This window comes from Podarcis melisellensis (genome assembly GCF_964234715.1).
Source record: "Podarcis melisellensis genome assembly, chromosome: 16".
Classification (NCBI taxonomy): domain Eukaryota; kingdom Metazoa; phylum Chordata; class Lepidosauria; order Squamata; family Lacertidae; genus Podarcis; species Podarcis melisellensis.
In genome coordinates, this window is record NC_138533.1 from 25,351,850 (window position 1) to 25,371,943 (window position 20,094).

Here is a 20,094-nt window from a genome sequence, read left to right on the forward strand (position 1 = left end):
TAAGATAATGGCCTCAGCTGGCCAGTCAAGTGCTGCCATTTAAATATCCAAAAAGGTTGCCATGTTGCCATAGAGACAAATGGATGGGCCTTTAACCACCTGAGCTGGCTGGATGCCACCTCATCCTGGGAAAGAGAATAATAAGCTGAGGAATTAGTTTTGGTGTGAGAGTTTTGGCTGATGTTTCAATGTTTGTCTTGCCCTATTGTAAAGGTAAAGGGACCCCTGACCATTAGGTCCAGTCGTGACCGACTCTGGGGTTCCGGCGCTCATCTCGCTTTATTGGCCAAGGGAGCCAGCATATAGCTTCCAGGTCATGTGGCCAGCATGACTAAGCCGCTTCTGGCGAACCAGAGCAGCGCACAGAAACACTATTTACCATCCCTCTGGAGCGGTACCTATTTATCTACTTGCACTTTGATGTGCTTTCAAACTGCTAGGTAGGCAGGAGCAGGGACCGAGCAATGGGAGTTCACCCCGTTGTGAGGATTCAAACCTCCAGCCTTCCGATCAGCAAGTCCTAGGCTCTGTGGTTTAACCCACAGCACCACCCGCGTCCCTTGTCTTGCCCTATGCTGGACCCCAAATTATGGCTTGGGGATTTCCCTGAAAACCTAATGAGGAGGCAAGGTCTGTTGTGGTGTAAATGCTTTGAGCTCCTCTAGGCTCAGGTTGCATAGATGAGTGAATAAAACCAGACATCCTAAAGACACCACAGTCTCCACTAACTTTCATAAGGAAACTGATTCTTGGGTAAGCCCAGGAACTTCTGGAGTCTCTCACCCCATGGAGATTGAAGTGCATGCAACAGAGAGATCCAGTGTGGTGTGGTGGTTAGAGATTTAGACTAAGACTTGGAAGACCAGGGTTCAAATCCCCAGTTGGTCATGAAGCTCATTGGGTGTGACCTTGGGCCAGTCACTGCCTCCCAGCCTAACCCACCTTGAAGGGTTGTTCTGAGGATGAAACAAGGATAGGAAGACCCAATGTACATCACCTTGAGCTCCTTGGTGGAAAAGGTGGGATAGAAAAGCAATAAAACAACAACAACAATCTATTTGGGCATACCAAAATGTCTTAAATTGTGGGGAATGGCTTGCAAGAATGTGCATATGAGGCCAAATTGCCTACAAAAAATGTGTATATAAGGAGAAATGTCCACTAAACTGCAGGTGAATTTTCATGAATCAGAAGAGAGTCCAGAACCAGCTCCTTGTACAAAGAGGACAGAGGCATCGCTGGGTTCTGGAGGTCACCTTCCATCTTGGGTGGAGCAGTTGCTTCAGAAGGTCTCCCTGGATGGGGGATTCCTAATCTCAGTTTTTCCATATCCTGGATGAGAGCAAGGAATCTTACTCCTGGGCCACAACACTGGGTTATTTTCTGCTCATTTGGATGTTTAATATGGGGGGGGGTGCTGCCCACAGAGCCCAGTTGTTGATAAAGGACGAGCTTATCAGTCACAACTGATAAGTCATCTGATCTGTTATCGTTTTTTTTATTCGGGCGCCCACATCATTCTGCTGTGTGGGTGCCAAACAGCTTTGCCAGGCAACTTCAGAGAGAGAGTCTGCATTTGCATATGCTTAGTTCCCTGTCCTTGATGTCTTTTGTTTGTTACCTTCATCTCTTCTGATGTATCAGGACGTTGTTCTGTCTCCCGACGTGCTTCATGTCGGAGACGGAAGCTTGTTGCTATCTCTGCTCTGCATGCTGAAATGATTGTCCAAACAAACAGAATGGGAGAAGGTTGGGAATGCTCTGGGAATTCAAGCTGTGCAAAACCCATGTTGGATCAGCCCAACTCAGCCTTATACTGAATGTAGCCCTTAGTCCCTCAAGCTCAGCCTTGTCTACACTGGCTGGTGTAGGGTTTCAGACAGGGGTCTATCCTAAGCCCAGACCATCCAAGTGTCCCTATTTTCCAGGAACAGTCCCGGGTTTACAGAAGTCATCCTGGTTTCTGATGTGATACCAGAATGTCCCACTTTTCCTTGGGACATCCCTATTTCCATCATGGAAATGTTGGAGGGTATGGTAAGGTAAAGGTAAAGGTAAAGGGACCCCTGACCATTAAGTCCAGTCGTGGCCGACTCTGGGGTTGCGGCGCTCATCTCGCTTTATTGGCCAAGGGATCTGGCGTACAGCTTCCGGGTCATGTGGCCAGCAGGACTAAGCCGCTTCTGGTGAACCAGAGCAGCACACGGAAATGCTGTTTACCTTCCCGCCGGAGTGGTACCTATTTATCTACTTGCACTTTGACATGCTTTTGAACTGATAGGTAGGCAGGAGCAGGGACCAAGCAACGGGAGGTCACCCCATCGCGGGGATTCGAACCGCCGACCTTCTGATTAGCAATTCCGAGGCTCTGTGGTTTAACCCACAGCGCCACCCACGTCTCAGTGGGGTATGGTCCCAGAGGGTATGGTAGGACATCCCTATTTTCATCGGAAGGTATGAAGTTATGCGACCCCCAAGCCAAGAAGATAAGTGACTATACAACTTTGAGAAGACATCTGAAGGCAGCCCTGTATAGGGACGTTTTTAATGTTTAATGTTTTATTATGTTTTTATATACGTTGGAAGCCACCCAGGGTGGCTGGGGCAACCCAGTCAGATGCAAGGAGTATCTTCTTCTTCTTCTTCTTCTTCTTCTTCTTCTTCTTCTTCTTCTTCTTCTTCTTCTTCTTCTTCTTCTTCTCAGCAGCACCATCCTAATGGAATTGGGCGTCCCCATTTTCATCAGAGAAATGTTGGAGGGTATGTAAGCCTTCCTTGTAGAGGCCGGGGGCTGAACCTTCTGCATGCAAATCAGATGCTCTACCTTTGAGATCTGCCTATTGAATTTGGGGCAATCTGAGTCAGATCTAGCCTATCTAGCTCAGAGAGACGTTGACTGTCAGCAGCTCTCCTGCATTTCAGACAAGGGACATTCCCAGCCGTACCTGGAGATGCTGAGAATTGAACCTCAGTCCTTCTGCATGCAAGGCAGGTGCTCTTCAGCTGAGCTCCAGCCCTTCACCTAAAAATAAATTAATATTCTAGTCTCTGTGTGTGAGTGTGTTTAATAGAGTTGAGTTAAATAGGAAGCTGTCTTATACTATCCATCCAGCTCAGTGCTGTTTATGCTGACAAACTATGGCTGTTCAGGATTTCATAGAATCATAGAAATGTAGAGTCAGAAGGGACCCTGAGGATCATCTAGTCCAACCCCCTGCAATGCAGAAATATGAAACTGCCCCATACAGAGATCGAACCTGCAACCTTGGCGTTATCAGCACCACACTCTAACCAACTGAGCTATCCACTATTGCAAAAGTTATTTGGTGTTGGGGAGTCTTTTCCCAGCCCTGCTTGGAGCTGCCCTGCTTTGAACCCAAGACCTACATGCAAAGCAGATACTCTACCATGGAGCTACAGTCCCTTCTCTCAAACCCCTGACCATACACCAAATCAGGATTCCTCATCTTCCGTGGGTCTATTTCTGTGTAAGTTGTTTGCAGCAAAAGAGCTACTGCAACCCTGGAAAGGCATTATGTCTTAAGGGGAAGGAAGAAAGGAAAAGTGGGAGATGGATCACAGGAAAACTTTTGTGGAACAAAACCCATTTTTTTCCACCAGCATGGGCTCTCTAAACCAGACCTAGGGTGCTCAGGATGTTCTGGACTCATCCAGCAGCTTCGGCAATTAGGTCTATCCCACCTATAGAGCTCCGAATTGGACAAACAGCATCATGGCTGCCAGTCGCTTCGATGGGCACAAGCTCTTTTAATTAGCAGCAGCTCCTCACTGATAATTACTTTTGGGAACTGCTCCAGGCGACCACAGCAGCGCAGTCCTTGGAGAGCGAATCGTGCCTCCTCCTCCTTCTCATTTGCAGCCATGCTAAGCAACAGCACTCTGGCTGATCATAACACATCCTCACTGGAATAACTCCACCCAGAAAAGAATGTGTCCCTTCCCTCTTCTCCAGTCCTAAGATCCGGTGCATTTTCCCATTCAGAGACAGAGTCCTATCAACCGTGCTCCCAGTTTTCTTGAATTACATGCAGGGCCAAATTTAGGCTTGATGAGGCCCTAAGCTACTGAAGGTAATGGGGCTCTTTATATGTCCAGCTGTCTTTTGTCAACAACAAATTGTCACTGTTTTTTGTGTTGAATATATGCTATATGGTAATTTATGGACCTAATAGGTATCTAAAGCCCTTTGCACATGTTGCCATGCAGCCAGTCCATGCAGAATGTAGGCACCCTATATATAGAGGTAAAGGGACCCCTAACCATTAGGTCCAGTTGCAAACGACTATGGGGTTGCGGCGCTCATCTCACTTACTGGCCAAGGGAGCCGGTGTACAGCTTCCGGGTCATGTGGCCACCATGACTAAGCCGCTTCTGGCGAACCAGAGCAGCACACGGAAACACCATTTACCTCCCCGCCAGAGCAGTACCTGTTTATCTACTTGCACTTTGACATGCTTTTGAACTGCTAGGTTGGCAGGAGCAGGGACTGAGCAACGGGAGCTCACCCCAACGTGGGGATTCGAACTGCCGACCTTCTGATCAGCAAGTCCTAGGCTCTGTGATTTAGACCAGTCCATGCAGAAGTCCATATATAGAAATGAGCAAACCAATGATATTTTAGGGAGCAGGTTAGCAGCCCATTACTTACATCATAGGAGCCTACACAGCACAAAACACTCTTGCTATATGTACGTAGGTTTTATTTTATTTGTTTTTTTATTTTATATTTTAGAAATGTACATCCAGGTTTTTTTCCTTTTACATTTTGGGGGGCCCAATAGAGTGGGGCCCTAAGCTATAGCTTGTTTAACTTATACGTAAATCCGGCACTGCTTACATGACTTCAGCAGCCAATTATCCCTGGTGGGAGAACCATAGCTCAATGCTAGAGCACAGCTGTATGAAAATAAAAGGTCCCAGGTTTCAAAATCTATCAGCCTCATCATAGCCAAAAGGATATGAGGGTTAGGAATGAACAAATCCATCCCTTTCAGTTTTTCCTTCTGGTTTTCCCCCGTCTTAATATCAACTCCACATTTCTGTATTATATTGTATTTCTTTAAAAAGTCAGCAGATGAAATGTTTCTGGACGAGTAGAGACCCTTTTTGGACTATCTGAGGAAATGTTATAGTCAGATGAAATTGCAGGCAGGACTGGAAATTTAAGCAAAGGAATAGGAATGATAAATGAATGTAATGTAGGATACGCGTTACAGAAATAAGCATTAGAGTTTAAGGCAGAAGATAAAGGATTTGAACAAAAACATCGTGGAAGTAAGGATGGGAGCTCAAAACGTTAAGGGGATATTGTACTGAAATGGAATTAAATTTGTTAAATTGTATGAAAATCAATAAAAAAATATTATGGGGCCGGGGAAGTCAGCGGGGGGAGGGGGTTTCATTTTCCTACATATTCCTCCTTATGTGCAGAGGACATAGATGGAGAAGGTTGTCAGTGTTTAGCAGCCACGATGGCTTTGCTCTTCCTCCACAGTAGGGGGCAGTAATGCTTCTGAATACCAGTTGCTGGAAACCAGAGGAGGGGAGACTGCTCCTGTGCTCAGGTCCCACTTGAGAGCTTCCTATTGGGACATCTGGTTGGCCACTGTGAGAACAGGATGCTGGAATAGATGGACCATGAAGTTGCATCATCCTCTTTAAAGCCATCCAAGTTGGCCACCATTACTGCCTTCTGTGCAAGCAAGTTCCCTATTTAGCTCTGCACTGCATCTCCCAACATTCAGCTTTTTTGGATGCCAATGAGCTCTAGTGTTTTAGGTGAAAACAGTGCATAATGGTATAGATGTCTACTCTTACTAGCCTTTTCTCTAAGCTGAAATTTGCTGTGCCTGATTGGAGCTGTGCTACCGATTAATTGGACAGTACAGTGGTACTTCGGGTTACAGAAGCTTCAGGTTACAGACTCCGCTAACCCAGAAATAGTACCTCGGGTTAAGAACTTTGCTTCAGGATGAGAACAGAAATCGTGTGGTGGCGGCACAGCAGCAGCGGGAGGCCCCATTAGCTAAAGTGGAACCTCAGGTTAAGAAGAGTTTCAGGTTAAGAACGGACCTCCAGAACGAATTAAGTTCTTAACCCGAGGTACCACTGTACCCGATTGGGGAAAGCCAGTCAAGAATCTCATGTTGCCAGTCAGCCGTACAGAGAAAACTCCGATGTTTCCTTCGGAAAACATCCAGAGATGGCAAAAGCTGGTCTGCGGCTATTGGATCCCTGCTGAGACTTCAGCCATTGGGAAGCCTGCGAGTTGGGCAGGAACACCTCCCGCATATCGAATGCATATTAGCTGAATGTGCAAATAGAGAGCCTAATAAATAGAGCAAGATCGGCTTGCGCAGGTGATGAGGGATGGCATACAGATCACAAATAATCACCTTGGAACAGAATGTCTAATCAGTTCAGTGTGGAATGAGACCCGAAGGGAGCGGAGGACGTATGGGTCCCAGCCGAGGTGCTTACTTTATGGTGGAACACAGATGGAAAGTGACTGTCAGTTACTTTCAAAATAGCCCTCTACAAAATTTCTGGAGAATCACAGAACAAGTCAATTTGAAGGGCACCCCAAGGGTTGTCTAGACCAACCCCCTGCAATGCTGGAATCAAAGCTAAAGAATCCCTGGCGGATGCAATAGGGATAGGTAAAGGTAAAGGGACCCCTGACCATTAGCTCCAGTCGCGGACGACTCTGGGGTTGAAACGCACTCTTTGCCATCCTATGCTGCCCTGGCCTTGGGTCCTTTAGGGTGCACTTTAGCACTGGCCGGCAAACTGGGGTGAATGCCACCTAGCAGGGCCACTGCATGCTTGTCAGGTTCACACCCCTAAGGTTTGCTTAATTTTCATGCCCAGCAGTGGGGAGGAAGCTGATCTCTCCCACCTTCATAAATTTCTCTGTCTAGACTGCATTTGGCTAATTATGTTTATTTGGTTGCCTGCAGATCCTCCGTGTTTTTATGTTTTTAAAAAATAATAACCTTTCCCACCACAGTGATGGTTTCTTGAGTCTTCTTGAAAGGTGGGCTGGCAATTGGCATCCTCACTTGATGTTTCCATCCCCTTCTGCTTCTCTTGGGATCTCCCTGCTGCTTGGGAAATAGCTGTAGTAACAGCGAGTCTGTGTGGTGCTCCTGGAAGAGTGGCTCGGGGTCAGACCTTCTGTGCATACTAGCTGAGGAGAGGAAGGAGAAAAAAACCATGACAAAGCAAAAAGTATCCTGAATCCCACGGGGTCTCTAGACAGGCTCATTAGCAACACAGAGTCATTGCCTGCCTCCCTCCCTCCTTCTCTGTGTTTCCAGGTCATAGTTCTCCCACTGCTCTTTTTCACTTGTGCAAATTAAAACCCCTTTGAACATGAGCGCTCCATGCTACTGGGGTTTCTAGCTGAGAGGGAAATGACAGGATAGTGGAGCGACAGCAGAGGACTCTGCCGCATGACCGCTGGCATTTCCAGCTAAGCCGAGGGCGGAGGGCTTGAATGCAGGAAAGAATATCCAAGCTGGCTCTGAATGGAGAAATGGCCAGGATATGGGAGAAAACAGCTCAAGATTAAAACATGGCCATGAATCATCCGAGACCTTGCACTGCAGGAAGTGGAGCTTTTAAGGCTCTTTTTGCTTTGAAATGTTGTTTCACAGTTCAGATGGCTCCGCCATGCATTACAAATGGTAACTCACATGCCTCCTGGACCATGCCCCATTCTTGGTGTCTGGCCAATCCTCTCGTACCCTAGACTGTGCTGGAGACTCACTCAGGTCAAGTGATTTGGCTGTTCTAGGTTGTATGAGGAGAGAGCTGAGCTGATCTCTGCTCATGAGGTGACCCTGGAGATCCCATATTGAAGACACAGAGCATAGAAAGCTGCCAATTGCTGAGCTGGGCCATTGGTCCGTCTGGTTCAATGTTGTCCACACTGACTAGCAGTGGCTCTTCAGGGTTTCAGGCAGAGAGACTTTCCTGGTATAAGAAATAAATTATTATTATTATTATTATTATTATTATTATTATTTGGAGACGCCATCAGAATTTGAACTCGGGTTCCATTTGCATGTAAAACAGGTTCGGTACCACTGAACTATGGTAGAGAGAATAGGTTGGCTAATTGGTATGTTAAATATTGGTTTACTTACAAACTCTCCAAAGATCAGAAAAGTTGCACAGGCAGTAAAACTTAGCTTAGTTACAAAGTGGTGAAAGTTCCTAGGAACTCAAGAGTGGCTAGTGAGCATCATGCAGTTGAGCTGGAGCAACCACCTCAAACCAGCTTCCTATGTTCCAGAGGAGACTGCTTCAATTTAGCAGCTTTACTAACAGCAGCAGTTTTCATTCCCTGCAGTGAAACTGCACTGTGCCTGGAGTGCATTCAACCCACCACCGCTCCCTCGAAAATTAAATACAAAAACACACACAGCTCTAATATTTTTTAAAAAAACTAGTTAATGGGACTATCCAGAGAGAATTCTGGGTATGCGATTGTACCAAAGTTGACCCTTCTGTCCTTGAAACGTAGGACTTGTTCTTAAGCATGAGCAGGAGATCGTGGAAGACTAGACCTTGCAGAAGGACCTTTGTAGCCAGATGGCTCATTGATGGAACTCCTGGGCTTCAAAAGCCCTACTTTGTTGCTGTCAGAGATCAGATCGGCTGCATTTTCGAAGGCACAGGAAGCCTGCATCTTCAAGACGTTATTTAAAATTCAGTCCATCTCAAATATCCCTAACGATGCTCCCCACAATATATCTTAATTTGATGTCAGTCATAAAAGTTCAGCTTTTTAGCATTGGTGGCGGCAGGCCAAGGGCCCCCCTCCCAATATGCAGATGAATCCCCCCCCCTCCATGTCATTTCATATCCTTTGGCTGTTAAGGTGTCACTTTTGCCATATAGTTAATAAATTGGGCCTTTTTACGGCTCCGAGGTTGATAAGCATGCACCTAATTTCCATGTATGTTGCAATCTATATGTTGCTAGGGGTTTTAACAAGCTGTTGTCCATAGCAACGGCGACAAAGCAATCATAAATTCAGGAAGCATTCGGGAAGATCGACAATGGTTTTAAAAAAATCATTTTATAACAATACAGGAGCCATTAATCACTCCAGTGGTTTGCCCCGTGCTTGGCACGATTGTTTCAAATGCCCCCAGAGAGGGGAGGAGGGGAGATGGGGAGGAGGAGAAACCATTTGCAGCACAGCATCCCTTCCTGAAATTCCTGCAGAATATCAGAATCTGGGTGTTCTGGGAAGCTCCCCTTCCCCCTTAAACTTTGATTTCTTCCAAACTCCACCTGATTTCAATAGTGATTCTCAGTTACACAAGATGTGGGTTGGTGGCATTCGGCTAAAGTATTGTTGTGGAATTCCTCCCTCTCCAGAGGTGCCTCTGGCACCTTCATTACAGAGGTGCTGAAGATGTACCTCTTTACTCGGGCTTTTGACACTTGAGATGTATATTTTTAGACTCCACTGTATTTCTGTACAGTGGTACCTTGGTTCTCGAACTTAATCCATTCTGGGAGTCCATTCGACTCCCAAAACGGTTCTAAAACCAAGGTGCAGCTTCTGATTGGCTGCAGGAGCTTCCTGCACCTCATCAGAAGCCACAGAAGATGTGTCGGATGTTCAGCTTCTGAAAAACGTTCATAAACCGGAACACTTTTGGGTTTGTGGCGTTTAGGAGCCGATTTGTTCGGAAGCCAAGCCATTTGACTACCAAGGTACTACTGTAATTCTAAGTTGTTTTAAACTGTTTTGATATTGTGTTTTCACTGCTGTAACCAGCCTTGGGACCTTGAGGTGAGGAGCAGGTAATAAATTGCAGCAGCAGCAGCAGCAACAACAATAATTATGTCCTGGACTGAAGACAGCTCCCCACCCCTGGCTTAGGGATTCTGCAAACAGGATGAAAGTTCCATCTGATGCAGAACACTCTGCTGGCTACCCAGGAGAAACAGAATTTGATCCCTGACACTTCCAGTAAGTCCAGGGATCCAGACTCTTCAAATGAGGACCTGGGATCTGCCACCACTCCATCGCCTCTGCAGCCACCCAAGGACCCTTCATTCATCTCAATGCTCCCAGCAGAAAAGACAGAGGTTGCGTTTGTGCCCCTGCCAAGGAAGGTGGGAAGGAGAATTAGCTTTCCTGAAAAGTAAACTTTGACACATTCCTAATTATAAAAGCTACCTACAGCCTGCGAAAACCCAGCACTGGTCTGAATTCCTATCCATCTCCCTGCACCACGTTAAGCAAAGTGTAGCGTTTCAGTTTTAATTGGTTTCTCCCCAACATTGTGGCATTGTGAAAGGCGACAGTGGCAGGGATTACATTGCGATCTAACAGCAGTCGAGCGGCAGGCTATCCTGGAGGAGAGGAAAGGGAAACTCAGAGGTCAAAATCAGAATGGTAATAAGGATTCCGTTATTTCATAAACTGCTGGTATCTTCCCTGCTCCCTCCTCCAACCAAGGGTTGATCTTCTGCTGTCACTGGTTCATTAACGCAAAGGCTGATCTGTACCCTGTATCCACAGGACGACCCAAGAAGTGTTGCAAGAGGCATCTTATGAAAGGCCTCCATCTGTCACTGAGATGCAACTCCACTGGCAGTTGGCCTTGGTGTAGCTCATTATTTTGGCTCCTCGCAGCCAACTGCACTGTGGCAGAGTCACCTTGCAGCTAAGATGCAGGAAGGAGCTTGTCGTGCTGATCAATAGTGCAATAGCTTGCCAAAAGAGGGCTCTTGGCACAATGCCTCCTGGGGGAAACAAGGTAGAGAAGGGAGGAGGACAGCCACAAGGGTTCCCGAGCCAGGAGGAGGAGCACAAAGCCAAGAGTGGAGAGTTGTGACGGCCCACTACCCCTAGCAGTCAAGCCAATGGAGACTAATAATGCTCCTCGGAGAGGTAAGAGCAGCAGCAGGAAGGTCAGCGATAATGAAAGACTCCTTTTGCACATCTGGTGTGCAGACTATACACCAATTAAACATCAGGCCATTCAATGAATGTCTGACATTTCCAGTCTTGAGTTCCTGGTTAACATTCATAAGAACAGAAGAAAGAGCTGTCCAGAGTGCTGAAACCAGCAGCTGGTTGTGGCTCCTTTGTTACTGTGTCCCGTGAGTTCCGTCTACAGGCAGATATAGCTGGGTGGAAGAAGAGCCTTAACAGCATAAGAAGAGCTGCAGGATCAGGCCAGTTGCCCATCCAGTCCAGCATCCTGTTCGCACACTGGCCAACCATATGCACTTGTGAAACCCACAAGCTGGACCCCAGCATAACAGCACTCTGTGGTTTCCAGTAGTTGGTATGTAAAGGCATTACTGCCTCTGACCGTGGAGAGAATAAACACTGTGGCTAGTAGCAACTGATAGCCTTTACCTCCATGAATTTGCCCAATCCTCATTTGAAGCCATCTGAGTTAGTGGCCATCACTTCCTCCTGTTGGAGTGAGTTCCATAGTTTAACTCTGTGTGCTGCATGAAGAAGTATTTTCTTTCATCTGTCTTGAATCTTCCAACCTTCAGCTTCATTAAATGGCCATAAGTTCTAGTGTTTTAATTGTTGTAACCCACCCTGGGACCTTATGATGAAGATCAGGTATTATTGTTGTTGTTGTTGTTGTTGTTGTTATTATTATTATTATTATTATTATTATTATTATTATTAAGCACTTCAATAGATGATTCTTTAATACTACTGGCAACATCTACAACTGGTTCACAAAAAGCTACACATTTTTCTTTCTTCCCATTACCTGCTTCTGCACCTTTCCATATTTTATTTTGTTTTCTGGAAAATTGAGCAGCATGATTCTCTAGGCTACAATTTCAGCTTCCCCCCTAGTCAAATGTTGCAGCCTAATTGCTCCACTAGGAAATATCCATCCCTTCCTGGTTCTGGATCCCAATTTCCCTCTGAGAGGCCCTGAACCCAGTTGAAAAGCATGACAGCATCAAACTAAACTGGATGTTGCCCTCAGTGCCTCATGTACTCATACCCTTTCAGAAAAGGGGGGAGGGGAAGAGATCCTCTACAATTTTTTTGCAAAAAATCATGGGGGATTACAGATGAGTTTTTCAACATTTCAATGCCCAGAAGCAAAGTCACTGCTTTGTTCCTCTGTGTTTGGTGAACTGCCCCCTAACTTATTCTGAAATACTATGGCTAGCTTGAAATGTAGTAATTCCTATGGGGCAGTAAAGATAAACTCCATTTACTAAAGAGTGCAGTAATTCACATCTAATACCTGTAATTGAACAACGCAGGGTTGTTTCGGGGTTTTGGATAATTGATTTGCCTAGTAATTACTATTAACAAGTAATTCAATTGCTCAGTGTAAAAATAATGCCAAGTGACTAATTTACTTAGTGTACAATTTCTCCACATTAAAGCTAAACTCCGGATGGGTCAGGCACTAATTTGCTCCATGTGTGTGCAGTACAGACGCTTTCAAAATTCAAACCTTTTGGAATCCTCATAAGAACTGACCTGACCCACCTCTTGGGCTGATGTGCAGATCTGAACAATGTCAGGTTCAAGTCCTGCTTGTGGGCTTCCCATTGGGGCACCTGGTTGGCCACTGCAAGAATCAGATGCTGGACTAGATGGGCCATTGGCCTGATCCACCAGGCTCACCTTGCGTTCTTATTTTGTGCAGATCAAAATGCTGCGATGCAATCCTTTGCGCAAATATAAAAATATAAAAAGAGCCTGGATTGGGCCCAGTGTGGCCAACCAGAGGCTGGTCCAGAGGGTAGAACTCAAAACTGCAAGAAAGGAGATTGTGATTTAACATTAGGAGGAACTTTCTGGCAGTAGGAGTTGCTCAAAAGTGAAACCAGCTCCCTCAGAAAGTGGTGGACTCTTCTTCCATGGAGGTCTTTCAACAGAGATTGGATGGCTACCTGTCAGGGATTCTTTAGCTGTGTGGCAAGTTCCCACCCACCCCCAGTGGAAATAATGACACAAGACACAATTATTAAGGTTAATGGGCTAAATAAGGCCACAACTTTATTGGTTACAGGTGATGAGCGGTATTGGCTTAGGCATTGGTCCTAACCGACTATATCCAATTTCAGCCCGTCCGCTTGAAGTCCGGGAAGGGTTAACCACCAGTAGGGGGAGTCCTGCTGATGTACATCAACTAGGAAACCCCCCCCCCACGGGGTCACCGCTCGGGGGCGTGCCTTAGGCTCTCATCTCCATAGGCTTTGGACAGGGCCACACCCCCCCGGAATCCTTTATCGGACTACCCTTCAATATGCGGGGCAGGTGATGGCGCTACCTCCCCTTTTCCATCTACAGAACAAAAACCAATGCCTAACCGCCAATACCAAGAAAAGTTGTGACGATTTGCTATGAGGTAGGTGAAAACCAAGTGGCTGGCGCCAATTTGCCAAGTGGAAAAATTCCTACCAGGCCCCTCAACAGTGACCAACCAAGGTCCATAGCAAGGTCAAGGAACAAAAACCTCATAGGGCGGAAGAGTGGGGAAAGCAGGAACAGCTGGCAGACAGCAAAGAGGGAGATCCCTGGCCGCGTCTTGCTTTAAATAGTGGGGCCATGATGTCCGCAATGCCACCTCCTCTGAAGGGTGGAAGTGGCTTTGTGATTCCTGCATTCCTGCAAGGTTCAAGCCCACAATTCTATGGTTCTATGGCAATGGGAAGCTTGCAAGCAGAACCTGAGGGCCCTGCCCTATGCTTGAAGTAGTTTTGGTGGAATGCAACCTTGAACTCTGATCATGTTCAGGATGGAGTATAAAGAGAGATGCATGAATTCACCTCTTGTGCAAAGGGGGGGGGATTGCATTTCTTGCTCCACCCACTTTGGACTCTGGGCCTGACCCACCACCAGCATGTGATTCCCCAGAAGGTATTGTGGTCCTTGGGTGTGAAGAAGGTTTCCCACTAATGCCCTAGGGCAAGGTGGCCTAATGACCCTTTGCCTAATTAAAATAGTTCAGCTCTCAGTTCAGACCTCAGGCAAGAGGAGGTTGTCCTTTCCCACACTGTTGCAGCCTACTCAACAGCCTACTTAACAGGGAGAAATAATAATAATAATAATAATAATAATAATAATAATAATAATAATAATAATAATAATAATAATAATAATAATTTTATTTATATCCCACCCTCCCCAGCCAAAGCCAGGCTCAGAGCAGCTAACATTATATAGGTAAGACAATGCATAAATACAAGCAATCAGTAAATTAAGATACATCCCACAATTAATTCAAACAAATTGAAATTAAAATTAAAACTGGACAAGTGGCAATCTTCAGGTTAAAATGGAAGGCGGTTACCAACTGTTACCACTAGGAAATGGAGGGGAGATGGATAGAATATCCTGGTGTCCTTGACCCACCTACCACCAGTCCCAGACACATTAGTCCTGAGGGAATGAGGTCCTTGGCTATGGAGGGTGGGGAGATTTGGTATGAGTTACATTTTAATGCAAACCTGTCTGATTTGCACTTCCCCAAAGCAATGCAGGAACCCAAACGTGGCTTATCCTTCATAACTGGCATTTCTCTAAATTTTGCAGTACCGCTAGCTCATCTTAAAAAGCATAGGAGGGGGAGCGGATGTTAGAGATAAGTGTATATAAAATTCATCTATATGAAGCTGCATTATATTAAGGGGAAATTGCCTGCCAAAATGTGTCTATGTTAGACCAAATGGCATTAAAAAGCTGTGTATTAAGAGAAATGAAAGCTCAAATGCTGACCAATATTCTCATGAGGCCTTTTTAATTTTATTTTTAAAAAAATTGCCAACTTAGGCAGGGATGTTGGAAACTGAATTTAAGATTAGAAAATGTGAAACTGAGACAAACCAAAATTGACAGATTAATCCATCCCTTGCTTTGGCAGACAAAATGTTGTTCACCCCTGTCCTAAGGCAAGTGATATCCAGAGGTACATTGTATTGGAAGCTGGCGGTACCGTTTCACTCCCACAACTAATCACCGTTGATTAGTTGATTAGCCTTATCCATTGTTAATCTACTTAATCTCCATTTAAAGCAGTCTGTGCCTGTGGCTGTTATTACGATCTTCTGGAAGCAAATTCCTTGAGTTCATGCCATGCTTCAATTGCAGCAGACGATCTCTCCACACACTTGCTCCTTCGGGTTTCTATATGGCAATTAAAAATTGCACCAAAATCGGGGGTGGAATATTAATTCTCGAAATGGGCCACCCTAGGTGGCATGCAAATCTATGCAAATTACATCCCCGCCGCATGCAAATGAAGTGACCTTCGTCGGAATCCTCGGCTCAAGGGATGGGAGTCGACGTGCGCTTTAGGAAATTCCCAGGAAGTTGCTTTGCCAATCAAGCTCGCTTTCTGCGAATAAAAGCTGAAAGGTGCCCCCCAAGGAATTGCAGTGTTAGAAATTCATTGCAAAGAACCTGCTTTTCTCCTGTCAAACATTTCATCCTACACGGGAGCTCCCAGCCTGCCTGCTGCTGCCAGATTTATTTATTTATTTGTTTGGCGGCGCGGGGCTGGCGCGAGCGGACTCCACAATGAGAATACTCTAAGCAAGAAAAGAAAGGGACCGTTCATTAAGTACCGAGAATGAAAACTAATTAAAGAAACGAAGCCAAGCTTGCAGCATGCCTGGCAGGATCAGGAGAGGCAGAATGGATGTCCTCGTGTCAATTATCAGCAATTGCACGGAGCAGGGAGATAATGGGCCTGCAAACTGTTCACCTGCTAAGTGAGCCCGACAGAGAAAGGCGGGCATGTTTGCACAGCCCCTTTTTTCTGTTTTCGCATCGGGAGGAAAAGCCATGCATTTGCTTGCGTGGAAACAAACAGAGCATCTCAATCCAATCTATGAATTTCAAATTAAGTTTGATAGCTCACCCCTTTCCCATTGGCCCCAGAGGGTCAGATGAAATGTCTAGTGTACAGATCAAGGGAAGCCACAATGCTGCTGTGTTCTGCCTTGCTTAGACTCCATCTGGAGTTCCTGTGTCCTGGAAACCAAGCCTTGTGAGGAATAGCTGAGGGTGTTCAGTATACCTGGAGGAGAAGATTGAGAGGTGACCTAATAGCCATCTTCCAATGTCTGAAGAACTGCCACATGGCAGATGGATAGGACTGCAATACATCCAGTCATCAGCAGGATTTAAAAGGCGGAATTGACGTCCGGGGGGGATTTCCGAAAGGTGGCGCCTTGTCCTGGATATTAGGCAAGCCAATCGCTCAATCACTTTTGGTTTCTTTTGCCTACTTTTGCTCAAAAACCTTGGGACTACAGGCCTGGAAAAAAACAGAAATATGGAGGAGCACCAGGTTTCCCCCCATTTTTTTCTAAAGCCGGTTTTTCCCAGAAAAATTGAAAAAAAGTTTGCTATACTATAGTTTGAATATTCTACACATATATTTTTTTCAATTTTTCCAGAAAAAAACAGCTTTGGAGAAAAAACGGCGGGGGTGGGGACCACCTGGTTTTCCCCAATTTTTCTGGGTTTTTTCCCAGGCCTTCCCATCTCTACTTGGGACTTTGGGGGTTCCCTTAAAAAAGCTCAACCACTTTCCTGGTTTTTACTTTCTGAAATACTTTCTAGCATCGCTACAGATGGAGCAAGCTTGTTTTCTGCTGCTCCAGACCCAAACCAATGAATTCAAAAGACAAGAAGTGGGATTTTGACTAAACGTTAGGAAGAACTTTCTTAGTGTAGGACATGTTTGATAGTGGAATGGACAACCTCAGAATGTGGTTCTGTGATTGTATTATCTTCCTGACCCCTGGAGTTCTGCTGGCAGACACAAGCATCCTAGGGGCAAACAGAGGAACTCCTGGACATCCAATGAAGCTTAATGTTGAAAGTTTCAGGACAGATAAAGGGAAGGACTTCTTCACTCTATGCCTAGTTTGAATTATGGTGCCGGAGGAGACTATTGAGAGTCCCATGGATTGCAAGAAGATCAAACCTTTCCATTCTTAAGGAAATCAGCCCTGAGTGCTCACTGGATGGACAGATCCTGAAGCTGAGGCTCCAATACTTTGGCCACCTCATGAGAAGAGAGGATTCCCTGGAAAAGACCCCGATGTTGGGAAAGATGGAGGGCACAAGGAGAAGGGGACGACAGAGGACGAGATGGTTGGACAGTATTCTCGAAGCTACCAGCATGGGTTTGACCAAACTGCGGGAGGCAGTGGAAGACAAAGGTGATTGGCGTGCTCGACACGACTAAACGACTAAACAACAACAAAAGTTTACGAGACTCATTCCTACAGAAGACAGTGATGGCCACCAACTTAAAGGTAAAGGGACCCCTGACCATTAGGTCCATTCGTGGCCAACTCTGGGGTTGCAGCGCTCATCTCACTTTATTGGCTGAGGGAGCCAGCGTAGAGCTTGCGGGTCATGTGGCCAGCATGACTAAGCTGCTTCTGGTGAACCAGAGCAGCACACAGAAATGCTGCTTACCTTCCCGCCGGAGCGGTACCTATTTATCTACTTGCACTTTGATGTGCTTTCGAACTGCTAGGTTGGCAGGTGCAGGGACCAAGCAACGGGAGCTCACCCCATCATGGGGATTCGAAATGCCAACCTTCTGATCGGCAAGTCCTAGGCTCTGTGGTTTAACCCACAGCGTGACCCGCGTCCCTGACCACCAACGTAGATGGCTTTAAAAGAGGATTGAACAAGTTCATGGAGGAGAACACTACCCATGGCTATGAACCCTGATGGATATGTTATACCACCACTCCAGGAGGCAGCAATGCTTATGAGTACCAGTTGCTGGAACCACAGGAAGGAAGAGAGCTCCTGTGCTCAGGTCCTGCTTCTAGGCTTCTCACCGGAGCATCTGGGAGTCCACTGTGAGAACAGGATGCTGGATTGGATAAGTCAATGGCCTGGTCCAGCAGGCTCCTCTGATGTTCTTATCACCATCTCAGCTTTGAGTCTTGGGGGACCTGCTCCCTAACTTGCAGACCTCTGCTCTTTGCAGAACAAGCCTCCCCAGACTTGTGGAATGTAGGTGTATGGCAGGCATCCCCAACTTTGGCCCTCCAGATGTTTTGGACGACAGTTCCCATCATTCCCTGACCACTGGTCCTGTTAGCTAGGGATCATGGGAGTTGTACGCCAAAACATCTGGAGGGCCGCAGGTTCGGGATGCCTGGTGTATGGTTTCATCTGATTTTAGTTTATTGCTGATTTAATCCTTTGATTGTTTCAAAGAGTTGTTTTTACTGAGAATTTTATTGCTTTTTTGCACTTTATTTATTTATTATTAATGTTTGCAATACATATATGAAATCTTTACATATTGATACATATATATTATATTCGTAAATTCACATTTTCACATTTCATTATGTACCAACATTCATCCATTTCTTATTTCTTGCCCTGTGTCTTCCCTCTGATACCTTATATCTCCAACACAGATTTGATGTTCGTTTATAAATTTTAGCCAGTTTTACAGGGGTTAAGTACCACCTGTAAAACACCTTCATAATGTTCAAAGACATTCAATTCATAATTCAAAGAGTTGTTTTTACTGAGAATTTTATTGCTTTTTTGCACTTTATTTATTATTAATGTTTGCAATACATATATGAAATCTTTACATATTGATACATATATATTATATTCGTAAATTCACATTTTCACATTTCATTATGTACCAACATTCATCCATTTCTTATTTCTTGCCCTGTGTCTTCCCTCTGATACCTTACATCTCCAACACAGATTTGATGTTAGTTTATAAATTTTAGCCAGTTTTACAGGGGTTAAGTGCCACCTGTAAAACACCTTCATAATGTTTTCTTTGATAGTAATGCATGCGGTGAAATTAATATCTGATTTCCAAAGTTTTTTCCCAATGATCTAATTGCTGTAATCTCTTTGTAAACTGCTCTGTGGCTTGCTTCCCCTCCCACCCTCCCCCCCCAAAAAACGTGGTATATAAATTTTATGAAATCACGTCAATAAATAATGCCTCTTTAAACATATGGCATGGATGTGGCTTCCAATAATTTGAGATAAATTGCTCGTCAGTGTGTCGTTCCACCTTTCTCCTGCCTCTGCAGTCCACCCTGCCCGACCTGTTGCTATTGATTCTACCCCTCGCTCTGAGTGGGTCGGCCAAAGCCAGAAATTGCCCGTTGCCTCTTGGACTACAGAACCTCTTCCTGAAGAGCTCCAGGCTAGATATCTAATTAATGTTGAACGAGAGGCTCTGAGCTGACAGAGTTGGACGGCATCCCTCTTCACTTACTGCATTTACAATGCACCTCTGTTTCTCGTACGGGGTTTGGATCACGCCGCTGCAGCAGGAACGGTATTGTATGTCTCCTTCACCCATTGCTAGAAACACACACTGGGCCCTTTTGTGTTGATGCAAGGAACCGGCAAAGGATGGGGGGGGTTTTTTGAACTGCAGATGGTAATTAAACACAATAATCTCCAAACCTCTCTACACCCCCCCCTCCCCAGCGGGCCAGATCCTTTTATTGTGGAAACAGTGTGTTTGAAACAGCCCTTGTTTTGAAAGACAATTGAGTTTTTCAATTAATAACTGCAGGGCCCTGGAAGCTGGAGCTATTCCATGTGCTCTGAAGCATCCACTCAGACTGCTTGCCACTCCAACGGAGGGGTGTGGAATGGATGAAGCTTCCAGGAGATTCAGGCTGCCTTCCAGAACTTGCATTACAATATCAACTAGGCTTGTTACTATTATCACTATCAACTCGTGAGCAAAATGCCCATCATTGTGGCAGGGACTATGTGTGTTTCATAACATTGGAACTGGTGGGCATCCAATGCAGCTGAACGTTGGAAGATTCAGCACAGAGAAAAGAAAGGACCTTTCATGCAGTGCAGAGTTAAACTATGGAACTCACTCCCTCAGGAGGCAAGGAACTAGATGGCTTTAAAAGAGGATTGGACAAATTCGAGGAGAGGAAGACTGGTGACTACTAGCTATGGTGGCAATGCATTGTCTCTACAGCTGTGTTGCTTATGAATACCAATTTCTGGAAATCAAAATCAGAGAGAGCTGCTGTTTCTGAGCACAATTC